The 19588-nt window shown below is 47.5% G+C and overlaps 1 protein-coding gene across 3 annotated transcripts in view; it reads left to right on the plus strand.

The window, feature by feature from the left end:
* Nucleotides 1–7438: 7438 nt before the first annotated feature.
* Nucleotides 7439–19588, plus strand: part of PLEKHA2 (pleckstrin homology domain containing A2) — a 68383-nt gene continuing 56233 nt past the window's right edge. Inside the window, exon 1 of one of the 3 annotated variants that reach the window (XM_004446434.5) lies at nt 7439–7635. The gene's annotated coding sequence lies outside the window, so the exon portion shown is untranslated. Of the gene's footprint in view, nt 7636–7905; nt 8081–17346; nt 17786–19588 lie in introns of those variants that run through there. The other 2 variants (XM_004446435.4, XM_058289930.2) reach the window with 2 other exon arrangements.

The raw sequence follows: 19588 nt of genomic DNA on the forward strand, positions 1-19588 counted from the left end.
CTGATCCATCCGGGCATTGCCCTGTCTTAGCCGCCCCCACTTCAATCCTGCCTCCACCCCTTGCTAGCCCCTGGCAACCATCAATCAGTTCTCCACTTGTCTTATTTCAAGAATGTTATATAAATGGAAGCAGACAGCATGTTAACCTTTGGGCATTGGCTTTTTTCACTTGGCATAATTTTCTGAAGAGTCATCCAGATTGTTGCATGTATCAATCAGTTCATTCCTTTTTTTTCTTCTTTTTTTACATGTCCCTGTTATATTTGCTGCAGCTGATGTACAGATATTGAAACATAGCTTTCAAACATGGTTCCATTTGGGTTCCATTATGGTTTATATTTTAGACAATTTTCTCAATTTTTAGTTATTTTCTGTTTTACATTATGGTTGACATTTTGGCTTATAGACTCTCATACATTTTTGGTGGAATTTAACATGTCCTATATCCATCATTGCATGATCTTGTGGGACACTGCCATTGCCCCACAGTTACACTGAGTCCATCTATTCAATACCTCTCTCCCTGTCCCCCAGGGCCCACAGCGACAATCAATCTTCATTACTTGAAGGGCCATGTTCAGAGATACTTGCAACAATGTTGAGGGCTTGACATACTTGACTGCCCTAATGCACTGGGAGCCACCAATTCCCTCGAGAGACACAATTCCCTCTGTTTGAGAACATCAGGCCTCCCCAGGATGTGGGTACTCCTAGCCCACGGGGTGGATGTACCACAGTTTGCTGAATTATTCACCAATTCAAGGATGTCTGGGTTGTTTCCAGTTTGGGGCTATTATGAGCAAAACTGTTACAAACGTTCATGTATAGGTTTCTGTGTGAACACGAGTCTTCCTTTCTCTGGGACAACTGCCCGGGAGTGCAATTATGGGGTTGTGTGGTAGTTGCATGCTTAGTTTTTAAAGAAATAGTGGGGAGATGATGTAGCTCAGTGGTTGGATGCTTGCTTCCCATGTATGAGGTCCCAGGTTCAATCCATGGTACCTCCTAAAAAATAATAATAAAAAAATAGCTAAACCGTTTTCCAGAGTGGTTGTACCATTTTACATTCTCACAAGCAACGTATAAGCAATCCAGGTTCTTTGCATCCTCCCCAGCAGGTGGCGCTGTCCCTATCTTTCATTTTAGGCGCCATCTTGATAGGTGCCTAGTGAAACCTCAATGTGGTTCTATTTCAATATTTTTAATTTATAAAATTCCCCTTTCTACAGACTTTTTATTTATTTGCAGTCTTTAATTCCTATAGAAAAGAGCATTAAACAATTTAAGGAAACAATTTTTTATTAAGAAAAAATATATGTAATGCATACCACATAACATTTTAAAATCATAAATGAGGAAGAGTGAATCTACATCTCCTCTTAACACCAATACTTCTCCCCAGAGATCACTGCTCTTACCAGCAAACTCTTTCTGAGGCTGACTATAGGAAACTTTCCACCTCAAACCCAGTCACTGACCTCAGTTCAGCTACTTATCCAGCCCCAAGGCCAACAACCAGGAATGAGGAAGATTGCCTTGAACACATGTAATCCCCGGGGCTGCTTTTTAACTTTTCTCTTTCCTCCTTTGTTGTGGTCAGCTATTCCATTTGTGGACACTGGAATAAATTGGAGAGTCATTTACCCCACTACTCCCCATCCCCCCTCCTCTCTCAGCTTCTCCATTCTCCTGCTGTTTTTAAGCTGCTGAGGGCTAGGAAACTGTATAACTGGGCCTTTTAAAATTAGATATGAAATCATAGTTAATAAGCCTAAGAAAGGTTTTCCTTAATGACTTTGGCAACCCAAAGGCCTTTTCTTTCTCACCTTCAGAATTCCGAGTTCTGTTCCAGAGGTTGCAGTTTCCAGAAGGGTGACCCCCCACCCCCACCCCAAGATCAAGGCCAAGTTCTGGTCTATGTCTTTTCAGCAAGCCAGCACAGAGACATCTTCACTCACAGGAGCGTACTTCTGATCATTCATCTAATTAGAACACCAGTAGTATCATTAAGCATTAGGTATAAGGATACATTTAGCTTCTTAATGTTTAATTGCTAAATAAAGTAGTTAAGCTGGCCTGGGCTTAATTCTCCAGGCTAGTATTATTTGATAGACATTTGGAGTTATACAAATAGTGATGAAATTTGAAAGAAGTTTCCTGAGCAACTTACCTATCTCTAGTGACTCATAATGAGTTTCACTAGCACCCAGACTTCAAGCTGCTAATCAGGTCTGCTTTTCAAAAATTTTTTCAAAATTTTATTTATTTATTTCTGCCCCCTCCCTCCATTGTCTGCTCTCTCTGTCCACTCGCTGTGTGTTCTTCTATGTCTGTTTGTATTCTCATTAGGCAGCTCCGGGAACCGATCCTGGGACCTTTCAGAGTGGGAGAGAGGCCATTATTCTCTTGTGCCACCTCAGCTCCCTAATCTGCTGTGTCTCTTATTATCTCTCCTCTGTGTCTCTTTTTTGTTGTGTTATCTTGCTGCGCCAGCTCTCCTTATGGGCCAGCCTGCCACATAGGCCAGCTTGCCTCCAAACACTGGGCCTCCTATATGGTAGATGGGAGCCCAATTGGTTGAGCCACATTTGCTTCCCTAATCAGGTTTTTATATATCTTTTCTAATGGCAAGAGATTTAATGTGAATGGATACAAAATTGACTAAAAATTTTTGAAAAATGTACCCGAAGACTGCCAAGTGTTTTTACATTGTAACTGAAGTTGATTCCATGGTTTTTCTTCACAATACAATTGTGAGATCTCTGGGGTACTTTTAAAATAAAAACTATTTATGTACTTTTAAAATTAGCATTCTTTTCTCTAAGCCTAAAATAAGACATGCTTTCAAAGAAAATATGGAAAGCCCAGCAGAAAAAATGAAGGTTTTTAAAAAGTTGCCTCTAATCCCATCACTCAGAGATAACATTTTTGTGTAACTGTTTTTATTATTAAACACACACAAATTGATTCTCTCTGGGAAGAACAATGTGTTTGGGGGACAAAATATTTGCTTTTCACTGTTACTTTTTGGTACCTTTTGAACTTTGTGCTGTATGCATGTATTTCCTATTAATGGAAAGACATGAAGCCATATGTCGAAATGTCCTTTTTGCTTTGCTTTGCTTTCTAAGTTTTCTAAAAACCAGTTTGTGTTGAGAGCTACTGATGTAAAAGTCCACCCACTTCACTGACTACCAGAAGGCCTCTCTTGGAATAAACTGGGTAGAGTTTATTCACTCTCTCTGATGTCACAGGCCCCATTCTTCCCATATAATAATAGGGCATCGCTGGGGATACAGGAATACAGGGCACTGCACTTATTCAAACTGACAGAAAAACAATGCCATCTGCGTAAATCAATAGAAATGGTCCTTGGCTAGGACACTGTTATTTTGGGGGCAGGATGCGTGCTCAGCTGTGAGGTTTATATTAGTGTCAGATTTAGCAGTATAGTGATGTTTTCCAAACTTTGTTACTAGGCAATAATTTTAGCTTATATATATGTGTGTCTGTGTATAAATGTGTGTGCGTGTATATACACATACATAACATACATATGCAATGTATATATAGACACACACATACATTGCATACACAATCCGATCCATTTTATTTTTTATTTATTCCCCACCGTGTTGTCTGCTTTCTGTGTCCATTCACTGTGTCTTCTTCTGTGTCTGCTTGTATTCTCATTAGGCGTCTCCAGGAACCGATCCCGGGATGTTCTGGAGTAGGAGAGAGGCAATTACTCTCTTGTGGCACCTCAGCTCCCCTGTTCTGCTACATTTTCTCTCCTCTGTGTCTCTTGTTGCATCATCTTGCTGTGCCAGCTCCCCGCGCTGGCCAGCACTCCTGCGTGGGGTGGCTTTTCTGGCGAGAAGCAGCATTCCCACACAGGGCAGCTCTCCTGCACAGGGCCGCATTCCCGCATGGGCCGGCACTCTGTGTGGGCCAACTCGCCACATGGTCCAGCTTGCCCTCGCCAGGAGACCCTGGGCATAGAACCCTGGACCTGCTCTATGGTAAAAGGGAGCCCAATTGGTTGAGCCACATCCGTTTCCCTGATCCACATGACTATATGACTCTTTGTAGAGCATATAATTGGACATAGAATTACTAGGTGAAATGGAATGGAGGTTTTAAGTGATGATGAATATTGACAACGTGGAGGGGAAAGATTCCTGTTTCACATCTTTCTGTATCCTTCATGAAATGTAACATTGCACGCATCAGTGTGGCTCAGACTACCCAGCTTTGCACCCTGCCTTCATCTTTATACCTTAGTTACCTTGTGTATAAAATGGGGAAAATAATAGTACTTTTCTCCAGTGTCTTTGCAGGATTTAAGTGAGATAGTACAGATAAAGCAATTATCCATTTAGTACCTATCAAATAAGTAAATGCAAGATATATGGGAGTAAAAATGATGTAATAGGTGCAATTTGTGGAATAAGTAGAATTGAACAGAGCAATGGTAGTTTGGATAATCTTTCTAGAATGGATGGTGCAGGAGAATTCATACTTTGCTACTGAAACCAATAGCAACTATTTATAAAATGACTAGCTAACATTAGAGGTATGGTCGGTGGCCTTGGAATATTCTATGCAAAATTTTCTGGCCTTAACCAGAACCAAACCATTGATCTTGGTCTCTTCAGTCCCATACTTTGCCCAACTGAACTAACGGGCTCCGGCTTCAGCCTGGTACCTTATACAATGGGTATTTTTGAGGACAAAGAACAATATAGTTCCCTGGAAGGTGCCCTGCCTCAGCTACTGAAGGTTAGTGGATCACAGAGTTAACCAGCTACTAACACCGACTATAAATAGATAGTGCATAACTCAATGGCTAGTACAGATGACAAGGCTTTCTGTTTAGAGTCTTGGGTTTTAGGCCAGAAGTGTCCACTTTAATGGGAAAATTTCTATGCCAATACTGGAAGATTCTGGGGATAGTAAACCCACTCTGCCACTAACTAGCTGCAAAATCTTGAGCAAACTGTTGAACCTCTGTGAATGTCACTCTATATCTATACAATGAGGGGATTGAAATAGCTGATACACAAGATCCTCTTTTTGACATTTCTTTCCCCATAGGCAGAGTCACATTTTGAGACATCAGAGCTGCTTACTGCACTGAAAACATTAGTGCATAAAATCAGGCAATGGAAATACTTTGAAAATATGTTGGTCGAGAGATAGCCCAAGAACAGACTCTGGTGCCTGCTGGAGGGTGGGGTGGGGGCGGGTGCACTCTGAAGAAGCACTTGGGAAATCAAGGGCATGGGAATGAGCATCAGGGCAGAAATAGTTGTCTAACTGGGGCCAGGTCGTGGCCTGGGGCAAATGTGGTAGTAAATGGGGCTCTTAGTGAAGCCTGAGTGTCATCCAAAGGTGCACCGATGCCTCAAAATTCCCCCTCCCTCCACTGCACCGCTGGAATCAGACTGTACCCATCTTCAGAGTCCAGCCTAAAGACAAACTTTGCTCCTCTAAAAGTGGATGACACTTCACCTCTGTGCCATTCCCTGGCACTTCCCAGATAAGTTCAGTGCAGTTTCAACTTCTCCGAGTTAACACTTGTATCGTCTCAATAAGACTCAGGGCTTTTGGCTTCTATTTGCCTTCCAGGCATCCAATACAGTAGTGCTCAGAAAAATATCTGTAGCTTTGTGAATGAGTGACTTGGGCAGGCCCTATGGGGAGTGGAGTTTTATGGGTTTTAATATGAACCATACCGTGAAATCTGAGAGCTCGTTGGTCATCCTGGAAACCCTCGATTCTGGAAATCCAGTCTGATTTGCTGGGAGTTGGATGGAATTTTGTTCCTTTCACACGGAAAACCCATGTCTAATCTTTAAATTCAGAAACATTTATAGAGCACCTCCTTTATGTTAGACAGCCATCTAATACATTTCACCAATGCTAGCTCATTTAGTCTTCCTAACAACCCAGATGTGGAAACTGAGGCAGTAAGTTAAGTTCCATAACTTGCCCAGGCATAACGGGTAGTAAGTGGCAGTGGCTGGGATTCCAATTCAGGCAATCTGGTTCCAGAGAACACCCTTTTCAACATGTTTCATAAGTTTCATGGAACTTATGAAAGTGGCAAAAGTCTTCATGGGTGCGGGTGGGGAATTGACGTTACTTCAAGGAAAATGTTTGCTTTTTTTCCCTTCCTTTTCCTGTGTCCCCTTTTCCTTCCTCTTCCAAAGAGAACTATTCTAAAGCAAGCAGTCTTTTTTCACACCTGTGAGAGCTGGGTGGCTTAGTTTTGCTTGAGCAATCAAAATAGCAAAGGAAGCTTAACAGGGTTTCATCAGTGCTGCTTTCGGGCTGAGTGCTGTTTACCTCCCGTCTCTCCCACCTCCCTCGGCTTGCGACCCTCACCCCCGGACTTGGTCTCCGCAGGTCTGAGAGACTATTCACCAGTCCACCCTTCCCCTACAAGCCCTGGAACCGCCCACCCGCCACGCTCCCAAATCCAATCCGGGCTCCAAAGAACCTCAGGGGTCTTTTTCCACCCTCCTCTCCCTCAAGGCCTCCGAGGATTCTGACCCTGGTAACTATGTTTGCACCCAGATCCCCAGACCCCACATCTCCAAGGGAATCCACCGTGATTCAGATGTTGCGTCCTCGGCTTTACTGTATATTTAAATGCTTATCGCCCCACCTGGGCCTCCAGAACCTGGCAGACCTGCCTCTTACCCACCGCGGGACCCAGGGCACAAATTACTGAAGGGCTCAGTCTCGGTTTCCTCATCGCCAACGGGATGGAGACGCGCAGGGTAGCGGCGCGCTCCGCAGGAGAGCACGCAGGTGCGGTACCAGCCCCGAGGGGGGACCCCTGAGGTTGCCCTGGGCCGTATCTACATGGCCACCTTGTCTCCTGTCCACTTTTCCCCGGGCACCTCCCGTTCAGAAAGCAGGAAGGGTGTCTTTGCCCCACCCTCGAAAATTCCCTCTCACCCGCGTTTGCGCGCTTGGAGGCCTCTGCGCCCTCGGCCCACGTTCATTTTCTTGGGACCCTAACCCAAAACCTAAACTCCCCGGACTCGAGGGTGGCCAGGTTGACGTCCCTGGGGAGGGGGGCTTTGGGAAGGAGAATCGGGTTAAAGGGGGAGCCCGAGCCCGGGCTCGCCTGCCTCCCCCGCGGGGCCCGAGGCTCCGGCTGCCCCGCGCGCTCGGGACACCTGCCGCCCCGGGCTCGGCGTCCCAGGCGGGGCTCGCCTCCGCGTGGCCACCGCTGCGGCCCGGGACCCACGCGCGCGCCGACGGCGAGGTGGCCCCGGCCCCGCGCCCCCTGGCGGCGCCGGCGCGCCCCCGCCTCCTCCGCGCAGCCCGCCGCGCCCCCTCCCAGGCCGCGGCGCCCCGGCACCCCTCTCCCTCCCCGGCGGGAGCATTGTACTCACATCCGGGGCTGGGTTTGCTTGCACGCGAAACGTAATTAACCCGGAAAAAAGAACCGAGAGACGGGCGAGGGGCGGGCAGGAGGAGGGCGCGGGCGGCGGGAGGCACCCGGAGTTTGGCGGCGAGCGGGAGAGAGCCCCCGGCAGCGGGCACCCGCCGGGCCGAGAGGCGGTGGCCACCCCGATGTAACCCACCCCGCTCGAGCCCCGGCCCCCGCGCGGCGGGGTAAGTGGCGCGCCCTTGCGGGCCCGGGAGCGGGGAGGCGCAGAGAGGGGGCGCGGACGGGGGTCCAGGGGGCGCCCCGGGTGGGGGGGGGAGGCAGAGGAGGGCGAGCCGGGCGCGCCGGTTCGGGAGGCTGACAGCTAAGGGGAGGGTCACCGGAGGGCCCCCCCGGACCCCCCCCAGCCCCCGAGGCGAGCCCCGCGGCAGCCCCTGCTCCGGCTCGCGGGGCGCCCAGGCTGCCCGAGGTCCGTGCCGCCCGGGGTCGGGCCGCGGGGGTGGGGCCGCGCGGGGCGGGGTGCGGATGGGGGGGGGGGCGGGTGTTCTGCTGAGCTGCGTTTTCTCACGTTGGCGGCGGCGAAACTTCTCTGCGGGTGCGGGCGCGTGGGCAGCAAGCCCCGCAACTACGGCCCGGGCTGCGGGTCGGGGAGGCGAGCGGAGGACGTCCCAGGCGAGTCCCGGGGGCCGGGGGTGGGCACGGGAGGCTCCTCTTTCTTTTCCACCACCATCTTGCTACCTGGCATGCCTCGCATGCGAGAGCCCCCCTCGTTCCTGAGGGTGCAGAGGCTTGGGGATGCCTTCTCCGGGCTACGTGGGAAAACGGGCGCAAAACTCCTAAAATGCGGGTTTGATGCCAGCTTAGGAAAGACCGCTCAAGAGGGGCGCTACCTCTCCAACTTCTCCCCCACCTGGCATGCTTCTCCTTTCTGCTCAGACCTGAAGACTGTTATATCGTTTTTAAAAGAAAGGGAAGAAGGAAAGACAGAGGGAAGGGGGAAAAAAGGACTTTGGAGGAAGGAAAAGTGTCCGGACAAGTCCAGAGGGGAGGCGCGGCCGGGCCGGCCCGGGAGCGCCCTCCACTGCGCACTTACGCATCTCTTCCCCCAGGCCAGCCCTGCCCCCAGCCTTTTGCTTAAAGGTTAGGCTTCCTTCCTTGTTGGTGAACAGGGGTTCAAGATGTATCTTCCCCTTCTCGCCCCTTCTTCGGCCCCTCCCTCCTCCGTTCTTTCTGTAGGACTCCAAATGGGGTTTTTCAGAGGAGAGCGAGCCGAGGGAGGGGAAAAGCAGTCAATCCAAGAGCCAGCTGTGGCTCTTGGAGTTAATCTCGGGCCTTCAAGTGGTGAATGCACTTGAGGCTAAAGGTCCAAAATAGTATGAATGTTGTTTTTATTATATCTGACAAGTCCCCCTTTTTCTTCCTTTCTGGGGCTGCATTGTTTTTCTTTGGTGGCAAAGCCGCCTGCAGCAACAGTAAAGCAAAGATCTTGAAAGAAAAGAAGTTTTTGTGTTCTTCCTGGATACATTTCAGTTGCATTCAGTTGACATTTATTGGGTAGTAAGAACTAGAAAGGCCGTGATGACCCAAACAGGGTTCATGTCTCCAGGGAGCTTACAGTCTGGTAGGGTGCACCTACAACTCAAAGCAGGGTGCTGAAACAGAGGTCTGATGTGCTGTAGAAACCAGAGGAGGCATTTAAAAAGCTTCATCGTCGTTTCGGATATTAGTCTTCTCTGCTGGGAGACAGGTCCAACTTCTAGTCTCGCCCTTGTGGCATTGCCAGTGCAGTGTATGGCATCTAGTAGGTGCTAAATAAACTTTTGCTGAATGAATGAATGAATGAATGAATGCAAGCACAGGCATTGTTCACACTTGTCCAAATGGAGAGCAAAGAGCAGTGTGGTAGGGCCTTAAGCTAGTAGAAATCGGATTCCTCAACTTGGTTCTTGGGGTTTGTTTAGGATGTCGCCCTTCAGTCTTTTTCCCTACTCGAAAGTCCCTCTTTTTACAATCGTCTGTGTACTCCTCGTGGAGGTTTAGCTGGCTGATAATGGAAGCCCCACTCACTTCACAGATGGGTTATTCACTAGGGATTGGGATCTGGAAACTGCATGCCTTTGGTGGAGAATTTTTGTGAATCCTTCTTTTCCCTTCCCGTGGGTGCGTTCTTCTCTCTTCTTTATAAGGAGGCAGGGCCTGCAAACCCCATCATGTCATCGTAGCGGGTTGACTTGTGTTCTGTTGATGAAGTCAGAATAAATTTTGAAGGCACGCGGGTTTGGGTGGGTGCCTGCCTGTGGGAAGGTTCTGCACAAGCGGGAAGGGAGAAGCATCAGCCCTGCCATCCAGGCCCCTCCCAGAGCAGCCCTCTTGCTGGCTTGCGGGGTGTTTGCTGAAAGTGCTAGAACCCTAGGAAGCCCCAAGCAGCAGGAGCACCGTCTTTGTTGTGTGCATCCAGCTGGCGCTTCATTGATTTCCTGGCCTCTTCATGGGGCAGGTGGGCCATGTCCCTTTTAAAAGGCTGCGTGCCTCAAATTAGGTCTTGTTGTGGCCCAGAGTGCAGCACATAGCCCTTCAGATTTACTGAAAAGGCTGTGCTCTGGCCGTGACAGACCTGGAACTTGGAAAAGAGGATCTAGGTGAGGGAACTCCGGGCTGCTCTACCTCCTTTCGAGCAGTTTGGGTTGCTTTACTTTCAGTTTCCCATCTGTCTTAGTGAGTTGGATAGGATGCCCGCAATCTAATCTCTTAGGCTTTGGCAAGGAAGGAAGCAGAGCAAATATTATAGTGTGACAGCCTATGAGAAGACAAGAATGTTAGCCCTGCCCAATGGAAGCCCATTATGGAGACAGAGAATTGGATTGGATGGGGAGAGAAGGGAGCTGAGAGGTGAGAGAGAGCAGGTCCCGGGAGGTCTGTGGGACATACTGGAAAGAGCCCGTTGACCTTTGCTGCTAATCTTGGGTTGCTCCCCGCTCTCTCCTTTAGTTAAGCCCTTCCGACCTTTTAGGCTTTCTAACTTGAACTTCTTTCTTGAAACCCCTTCTCGGCCCAGACCCCAGTGGACTGCAGTTGCTTGCACCCGATGACAGACTGAATCGGGCTCTCCCCCAACAGAAGTTGGGGTGGGAGTTTCTGACACTGTCTAGTGTGGGGAGAAGGCTTTCGGCGATGGGCGGGTGATGTGCCTGTCTGCCCATAGGGCCACCTCGCTGTGATAAAGAGGGTGGGGGCATGGTCCTTTTGTCCTCATGCTTTTGAGAAACGCTGCAGCTAAAGGGCAAAGGCTGGGCCTCGCTCTTCTAACTGATAGGACTCCAATTGGGCCAGCCAATTGCGAAGCGACTCTGTGCTGTTGTGACTTCCCCACGGGTGGAGCAGGAGGCGGCTCCAGGGTCCCCTACCCTGGAACCCGATGAGCAGGTTGGGGTTCAGTTAACTTTCAGGGGAGCCCGACCGAGATGGAGTCTGTGAATCTCTTTTGATTTTTTTTTTTTTTAAATCTCTTGGAGAAGTTTTAGAGATGCCAAATGTGATTGTCCTTGGAAGTGCAGTCTTCCAAGGAGTAGAGGAAATTTATAATTTCCCTTTGCTACTCTTCGCTCCCTGCAGTGATCTTAGCTCAGGGGCTCCCCACGGGCTCATTTATATCTGAGGGGCAGAGGCACCCATGCACCTGCCCGCCTGTGTGAAGCTGCTTTGCAGTAGTAACAGTGACCTTTTATACTCCTTGGTAGACCCTTCACATCCTAACTTCAGTATTTACCCAGCTGCCCTTGCTTTTTAACCGTACCTCGTGCTGAGCCCTCTTCATGCACTATTTCATTTAATCTGCCTGGGCAGCTTTGAAGTAGGTACAATGATTGTCTCCGTTTTGCTAATGAGGAAATAGGCCCAGGGGAATTCAGTAGCTTGCCCTGCATTGAAAACCAGATCTGGCAGACTCTAAAACCCCCACTTTTTTACTTCACCCCACCCCATCGAGCAGTCTGCAATCAGCATTCTTTTGAATGGTCATTTTCTTGCAAGAGTTTCGTCAGAAGCCCTGGTCGGGATCACTGTCACCTCCACATCCTCCTTACCACACCCAGCCCCTCCTTCTCCTTCCTTAAGAGACCTGAGTGCAGGCCTTCAAGAAAGATAAGCTTAGACCATCCAGCCTCTGCCTGGCACTGAGCAGCAGGCCAGCAGATAGGAGAAAGAATACTGTTTTCTTTTCCTTTTCCTACTGCTCCTGGCTTAGGGTCCTGGGGTACCTGCTGGTTGGCAAGATCAAGTATAAAATGAAGATTATACAGTAGATCTGAATTCTATATCTTCTCATGGGGTGGGGAGAGGCTTTCACCATTCAGAAAGTTGGAGAACTCAGTTTTTATAGGCCGTTTATAAACCAAGTGAGGCAGCCCACCTGCTTTTGGTGCTCTCCTTGTTGGAGATAGTCTAACTGAGCTGTCAGCTGCCAGCAGGCCTTTGTTCCCTCCAGCCTCCAGCAGCCCCATTTTTCCTTGAGCATAGAAGAGGCTATTGTTAAGAGAGGTTACGAGTGTTTAAAATATTTTGCTGTCGCTGGTATCTTTACTTCAACCAGTATCAATTTGAATTTACTAAAAAAAATTTTTTTGAAGTTATTCCCACCTTTTCTGCAATAATTTTTTCCCTTAAAAATTTCTTCTTGAGTGTCTCTTGCCCTCTACCCAAAGTTCTCGAGCCCCGTGGGGATTTTGGGCCACCTCGGTGTCCACCAGGCATCCTGACTTGATTTCCCCATTTCTGTAGGTATCTGCATTCTTCATCCTGTACCTCTGTTGGGAACAAGTCCTCGGTAGGCTCCCCTTCTCTGATATTATTCTTTTGCTACCCTTAGACTCTTTGGAATTTGCCCTTAGGATGGTTTCAAAATGCAGTGATAGTCTAACAGTAGGAAACAGAGGCTCCCTATTGCCTAAATAAAACATTTTAGCCCATAATCAGGGATGTGTTCAGAAATAGCTTCTTTTTTTTTTTCCAACTGGGCAGATTAGCCTTGTTGGGCTACATCATGGCTCCACAATGCACACTTCAGTATGCTATAAATCTAAACATCTGTGGACCCTGTGCCTCTTCTAGCAGTGGTGGAGCGACTCCTCTAACTACTACACCCCAGTTCCTGTCTTCTGTTATAGTCCTCTCCAACGCCTCTGATGTTGTTTCCTGATAAACGTTCTCCTATTAGAAGTTAGCTGTTTCTGTTGGTGTCCCTCTCGCCCGCCACTGAAGCCTGCTGTCTCTGGCTTCTGCTTAGTAGGGGTAACAAGACAGGAGAGATGCTGTGTACCCCACTACCTGTTAAGAAATGCCACCTTGAGCAAAATCCTGAAATTCCCTGTCATGCCAATGAAAGAAAACCCTGCATTTCAAGAGCAAATTATTTTTTCCCTCATTTTTGCACAGTCTTAAGTTCACAGCAGATTATTTTGTAACAGGGCCAATGCCATTTAAGATTTTAGGGTTACCTCTAGAGTTATCTCTTATCACTTTCTTTCATTTCTGTTTACTTCTGAGGTGTCAGGCAGGCGAATCTCCTTTATTTCACTCTGTTCTTTCTCGTGTCTCCAAACTATATTATTTATCTTAAAATAAAAGAGGTTCAGTGCAGCAAACCACAGCTTTCATGAGCTCTGTAGCTTTTCTTTTAAAAAAATATATTGATCTATCCATCTATTCATTCGTTCATCCAGCAATTTATTTAAAAAATGCCAACCCCATCTCCTGAGTTTCAAGAAGAGGAAACTTCTCCTTGTCTGGGTTCCTGCTTCCTTTTCCCAGAGCCCTGGACATGGTGGGACTCAGGCTTTGAATCACAGAAAAATTGACTTGGGACTCAATATCCAGTGGTCCCAAGGACAGGGGCTCCCATAGCCCACTGGGTGGAATGTGGGAGAGTGAGGGCTATGATGTGGACCATTGACCATGAGGTACAGCGGTGCTCAGAGATGTATTCACCAAATGCAATGAATGTCTCATGATGATGAAGGAGATTGTTGTTATGGGGGGAGGAGTGGGGGTAGGGGGGTAGGGGGTATATAGGGACCTCATATTTTTTGAATGTAATATTAAAAAAATAAAGACAAAAAAAAAATAAAAAAGACCAACAGGGAAAAGAATGTGACTCTCAAAGAGGATGTTGCAGTAGGAAGTGAGAAACCAACTAGGTTGGAGGGTGTGTTAGCTGACCCTTCAGTAGTTGCAAGGTATGGGATATTGATTTAATTAGAGTTAAGTCTTTGAAATATCAGAAATTTTCAAGAAAGACAAGTGTTTATTTGTGAATTCTGGAGAGTTGAGAAATTTATTCTCAACTTAAAGACTTAGACTTGGGGCAGAAGTGTGTGTGGAATTAAGTGGCTTTCCCCCTGAAGAATAAAGTAATGCATTGTTTGCCTTAGAAAAATTGGAAATTAGCAAATATATAGAAGAAAATAAAATTCATCTATAAACCAAAGATAGTAACTTAATATTTTGGAGAATGACCAGTATTTTTCTACTCATATGTGGGAATACAAACATAAGTTAGATTATTGAGATCATACTATACATTATTTTATACCTTTGAAAAAAAGCCCTGATGATGGAAGCATAGAGATTGAGAAGTGATGAGTTTTAGTTTGTCTGTTTTTTTGTTTTTAAATTATTATTATTGGAATAATGGAAATGCTCTAATAATGATTGAAGTGATAGTTTATTTTACTTAAATTTACTTGATTTTTAATGATTGTGTAGTCTTTCCTTCTGTTGATAGCCCATACTTTATTTAATTAGTCCTCAATCTTTGGGACCTTCAGGACATTTTCATCTTTTAACTTCCATCTTTATTTACCCCTTTGTGTATTTCTTTGGATGGAGTCCTAGAAGCAGAATTACTGGGTCAAAGGGTAGGAGCGTTTTTAGCTCTGTTGTTACATATTGCCAAATTGCTTTCCACAAGCATTCATTCTCCTGTCCCCAGGGAATGTAAGAATCCTAGGGAAAAAAATTTAGTAGATGTTTGTCTTAAGCAGCAATCTTCCCTTTGCTTTTTAGCCTCTCTTGTACCTTTGTCTCCTGTTTGGGAAATTTCTATTTTCTTAGTCATGTTCCCAGCTGTCTCTTTTATATGTTTGAGCCTCTTAGAGGTGACAGTTTCCTCAGTTCCGAGGGGCAGTTTCATTCTTGGCTTGAATCGAAGGCATTGAAATGGTTAGTAGAAGAGAGATTTTGGACGGCTCTACCTCCCGGGTTCCCTCATTGCATTCTGAGGTAGGCGACCTTGTCACGGAGCTGCTTCTGGTCAGCTGGCAAACATAGCCCAGGAATCTCGGCGAATTGCCATTTAATCCAGTTTCTGATGTTGATCAATGGGTAACTCATGCAGAGTCCCTCAGACTTTCACTTTCACCATCAATGCATTTCACTTACTTTCATTTAGGAATTTATATTCTGCTGAATAAATCTGCATCCTGGAAACCTTAATCTTCCTTTTCATTGAAATACACTATATAGTTATTGGGATTATGTGGGGACCATGTTTTGGATTGGTGTGTGCATGAGAGAGGGAGAGAGAGGGCGGGGTTGTGTGCACATATACACTTGATTTGCATTTATCAAGTCCAGGAAGGAAGCTGAAGTAGGAAAGAAATGTAAAGAACTGCTCAGCCTCACTAGGCATCATCTGTTTCAAACCAGCAGCAGCTTAAAATAATGAGAATATTCAGAGTGTGTAAGATTGTAGCAATGGTAACAATGTACTGCTAGTTGCAACATAAGTAGGTAATAATTTTGGAAAGCAATTTTGTAATAGGTCTTAAGAATTATAAACCGATAGCCTGTCATCTAGTCATATTATTTCTTGGAATTTATGCTCATTCCGTGGAAAAGATGAAACAGCATGAAAATAGGAATTTCAGTGTTATTTATCATGGTGAAAAATTGGATATAATCTAACTGTCTAATCAGAGAGAGGTGGTTGGGTAAATTATAGTAAATGCAGGCCAGTAATGTTATGCAACCATTAAAAACAATGATTTGTAAAGACCATGTAGCAAAGAGGAAAATGTTTATGATATAATTTTAAGTTTAAAAAAGGCTCTTATCTATGTGGAGAGGGACAGGAAGAAGTATGCAAAAGTGAAAATGGTTGGGGAGAGTGAATTTTTGAAAAATCCAGCATTGTTATATTGTGATTTTTTGCAATGAAAACAAAAAAAAATCCCTAGGGAAGTCTGGCTTGCTTTGGGAAGAAAGCATGTGAGGATTGGGCTGAAGTCCCCTCTAGCAAAATATTCTGTACTTTTGTCAGTCATGTGTTGTAAAAGCTAGGAAACAGCTTGCTAGATGGTTTCATTACAGTGTTAGAGCAAAGGCACGGGGGCTGGCTAGAGAGAGAGTACCTAGCGCAGTAACCCTGCGTGAATACTTTTCTTGTTGTCTCGGAGAGGAGTGGAAAGGGTCATTCTCAAGTATGGGGGCCAGGACTTACGGGGGGGGGGGGGCAGTTCCTGGGACAGACCACCCTGTGTGTTCTCACCCTCCCCCCAATATTGTCACCCTGGGGAAGTCAGGTTGAAATTTAAGGTAACAAGTGAGACGATGATAACTAAATGCAATATATGATCCTGGACTGGATCTAACAATGGAGGAGAAATGCTCAAAAGGATATATTATTGGGACATATGAAAAAATTGGTATATGAGCTTCACACTCATGTTAAATTTCTTGAACTGGATATGTATGGTTAAGGAGGTTCCATAAGGGAACGTCCTTGTTCTTAGGATATATACATGAAATCATTAAGTATTCAAGGAGCATGAGGTGTGCGTCCTATTCTCAAATGTTTAAAAAATGGGTGGATGGATGGATGGATCACGTGATACAGCAAATGTGGCAAAATGTTAAAAGTAGGTGGAACTGGGTATCTGGGGGGGGGACGTTGTTTGTGTGTTGGAGTTCTCTGTACGAGTTTTGTATTATTTTTGAAACAGTCCTGTAAGATCGAAATGATTTCAAAATAAAAAGTTAAAAAAAAAGAAAGTGATTTTTGAATGCTAGGGGAAAAAACAACCTCCAAAAAACATTAAAATTATATAACTTAAGGGGAGTGTTTGTGAGAGTTGGAAAGGACATTGTGAAGTTTTGCCTTTGTCTTGGTAGGGAATTTTGGGGTGATCGTACAAGCATGTGTATCAGGGTTTGTGTTTTCTTTCCTCCTCATTTAAGTACCAGTTACTGTCACTCCCTTCTCCTCCGCCAGTTGTGGGTGGCGGCTGGGGATGGAGTGGCGGAGGTCATTGTGTTAGAGGAAGCTCTCTGAAAAAGAGAAAGAGCCAGGGAAGTCTTGAAAGATGCTAGTGGCTGGTCGAAGAGGCAAGGAGAGGGCATCTGGGGTCCGGGGTAGCAGCTGTTGTGACAACGTGTATGCAAACGGGGATCTGAATGCGCTGTCAGAGGATTTGGGCTCAGGACCTGAGGTGTGTGTTTTGTGTACCATCTTTGGAGAATGTTTCCTCTGTGTGGGCCGCCTAGTTATAACCACATCTCCGGGAGAAGCTCGGCTCTCCTGCAGTGGGTCCTTCCACCCACATTCTGGATCAGCTCTGTGACTCACCTCCTGCTCAGCTCATCTGTACAGCTTTTTTTCGCCCCCTGGAGAAGGAGATGTCAGAAGCGGAATTCTAACCATTATCTTTCCTTTCGGTCCATCAGGGTCTTCTACCACCCGTGGATCCATGCAAGTTGGAAACCCCCTCAACCAAGGCGGGACTTTTGGGGGAGATTGTAGAAAGGTGGTTTTCCCTGGCCCCTGATCGAGAAGACAGGCATTAGTTGATCCCGCAGGCTGCAAAGGGGAGTTTTTAAAGCCAGCGTCATAAGACACCGCACCTGCCACCTGGGCCTCACGGCGGTCAGTCTTGTTATCCCCCTGCAGTGTGCACGCTGTCTGCTGGGGATGTTGGAGGCGTAGCAGCAGCCCTGCAGCGCTTAGAAAGCCTGTCTCTGGGGCTGGGCAGGCGCCAGGGGACGACGTGGCCTGGTTTCCTTGGGGGCGTCTGCTGCCTCCTGACCTGACAGCTGTGCACCCCCACTGCGCGGCCCACCCAGGCCTTCCTGGGTGGGAGACGTGCTTCCTCTCCCAGCCAATGACAGGCCTCTGCCTTCCCATCTCGCGGCTGCTGGAGGACACCAGCCTCAGTTCAGGGCAAGAGACGCCCGTTCCTCCCGCAGCCTTTACTCCTGCCTCTCGGCTTGTGCCCAGCTCTTTCCTGAACTCAGGTTGGCTCGTTCGTGAAACTGGAGCTGGGCAGGACCCTTAGCTGGGGAAACAGAGGCTCGGGCTGCAGGTGTCCCTGGTACCGCCAACGCAGGGTAAGAACCAGGGGTCCGTGGGCTGGACGTGCGATGCAAAAAATTATTCTTGTGGGAATGTGTGGGTGCGGGTGTGATAGAGTTATTAAGTAATGCACAGGATCGTGTGGACTGAGTAAGGGCTCCGTGATGTTCACCTGATGGGCAAAGGGGTTCGTGGAACAAAACACGTTCAGAACCCCTGCTCTAACGGTCGCGATGCTGGTTTTTATTTATTTTTTATTTTTTAAATTTTATTTATTTCTCTCCCTTTCACTCCCCGCCCCCCACATTGTCTGCTCTCTGTGTCTGTTCACTGTGTGTTCTTGTGTCCACTTGCATTCCTCTCAGTGGCACTGGGAATCTGTGTCTCTTTTCTGTTGCATCATCTTGCTGCATCAGCTCTCCGTGTGTGCGGCGCCACTCCTGGGTGGGCTGTGCTTTCTTCGCACAGGGCGGCTGTCCTTGCAGGGCACATTCCTTGTGCGTGGGGCTCCCCTATGCGGGGGACACCCCTGCGTGGCAGGGCACTCCTTGCGCACATCAGCACTGCACGTGGGCCAGCTCCACACGGGTCAGGAGGCCCTGGATTTGAACCCTGGACCTCCCATGTGGTAGGTGGACGCCCTATCAGTTGAGCCATATCCACTTCCCTGTGATGCTGTTTTGTGCAGGGGATTTCCTTCCCCCTTCCCCACCAATTGTCCTCCATCCTCTGCCTTCTCTTTTAAACCTTCTCTTTTCATCCTTTTCTCAACTCCTCTTTTACTTTTACTCCTTTTGCTTCTTTTGTAGCTAGACCGCTTCATCTCCCTCTGTTTCTCCATCTGCATCACTCGTTTTTTTTTGTTTTTAAGATTTATTTTATTTATTTCTCTCCCCTTCTCTCCCCTTTGTCTGCTGTGTCCATTTGCTGTGTGTTCTGCATCCATTTGCGTTCTTGGAGGCACCAAGAAACTGTGTCTTTTTTCTGTTGTGTAATATTGCTGCGTCAGCTCTCCGTGTGTGTGGTGCCACTCCTGGGCAGGCTGCACTTTTTTTTCCACATGAGCAGCTCTCCTTGTGGGGCGCACTCCTTGCACTTGGGGCTCCCCTATGCAGGGGTGCCTCTGCGTGGCATGGCACTCCTTGCATGTGGCAGCTCTGTGCATGGGCCAGCTCACCACATGGGCCAGGAAACCCTGGGTGTCAAACCCTGAACCCTCCATATGGTAGGCGGACGCTCTATCCGTTGAGCCACGTCCACTTCCCCGTGTCACTCTTTTGCCCCCCATCATCGCACAGTGAGTAGAGCTGTGGGACTTACCAGCCCATCTCTTCTCTGACGGAGTCATCTGTCCCCCTAGGGATGATGGCCTGGACTCTCCTAGAATCAAGGAATTCCCTGATACCCTCATGGCAGGGAGGAAGTCGCGGTAGCTGTGGCTTCTTCTTGGGGCCCCGCAACACTGCAGGGCACCTTCTGAGGTTGGGAGAGAACAGACGACATCACCAGTTGTCACCCTTAGCATCGCCTGGTCTTATGAGATCCTTCCACGCTGCTCTGGGGGGCTTTGGCTCTCCCCCTTCCAGACCTGGAAGATGAGGTGTGTAGCTTACTTGCTGCAGTGCTGTGGCTGGGGAATGGTGCTAAGCCACTTCCCATCTTTGGCTGCCTGCTGAGGATCTTAGTTGGCCTGGGCCATTACAGATATTACTTTGTGGGAGCCAAGCAGGGTGGATGGTGTTAGTCCTTGAAAGTCTAAACATCATGGGGTGTTTTCCAACCCTGGGGGACCCCCGATTTTCACGTCTGCACTATGTCCTGCATCCAGGTTGGGTGTA

This window comes from Dasypus novemcinctus, chromosome 29 (assembly GCF_030445035.2).
Source record: "Dasypus novemcinctus isolate mDasNov1 chromosome 29, mDasNov1.1.hap2, whole genome shotgun sequence".
Classification (NCBI taxonomy): Eukaryota; Metazoa; Chordata; class Mammalia; order Cingulata; family Dasypodidae; genus Dasypus; species Dasypus novemcinctus.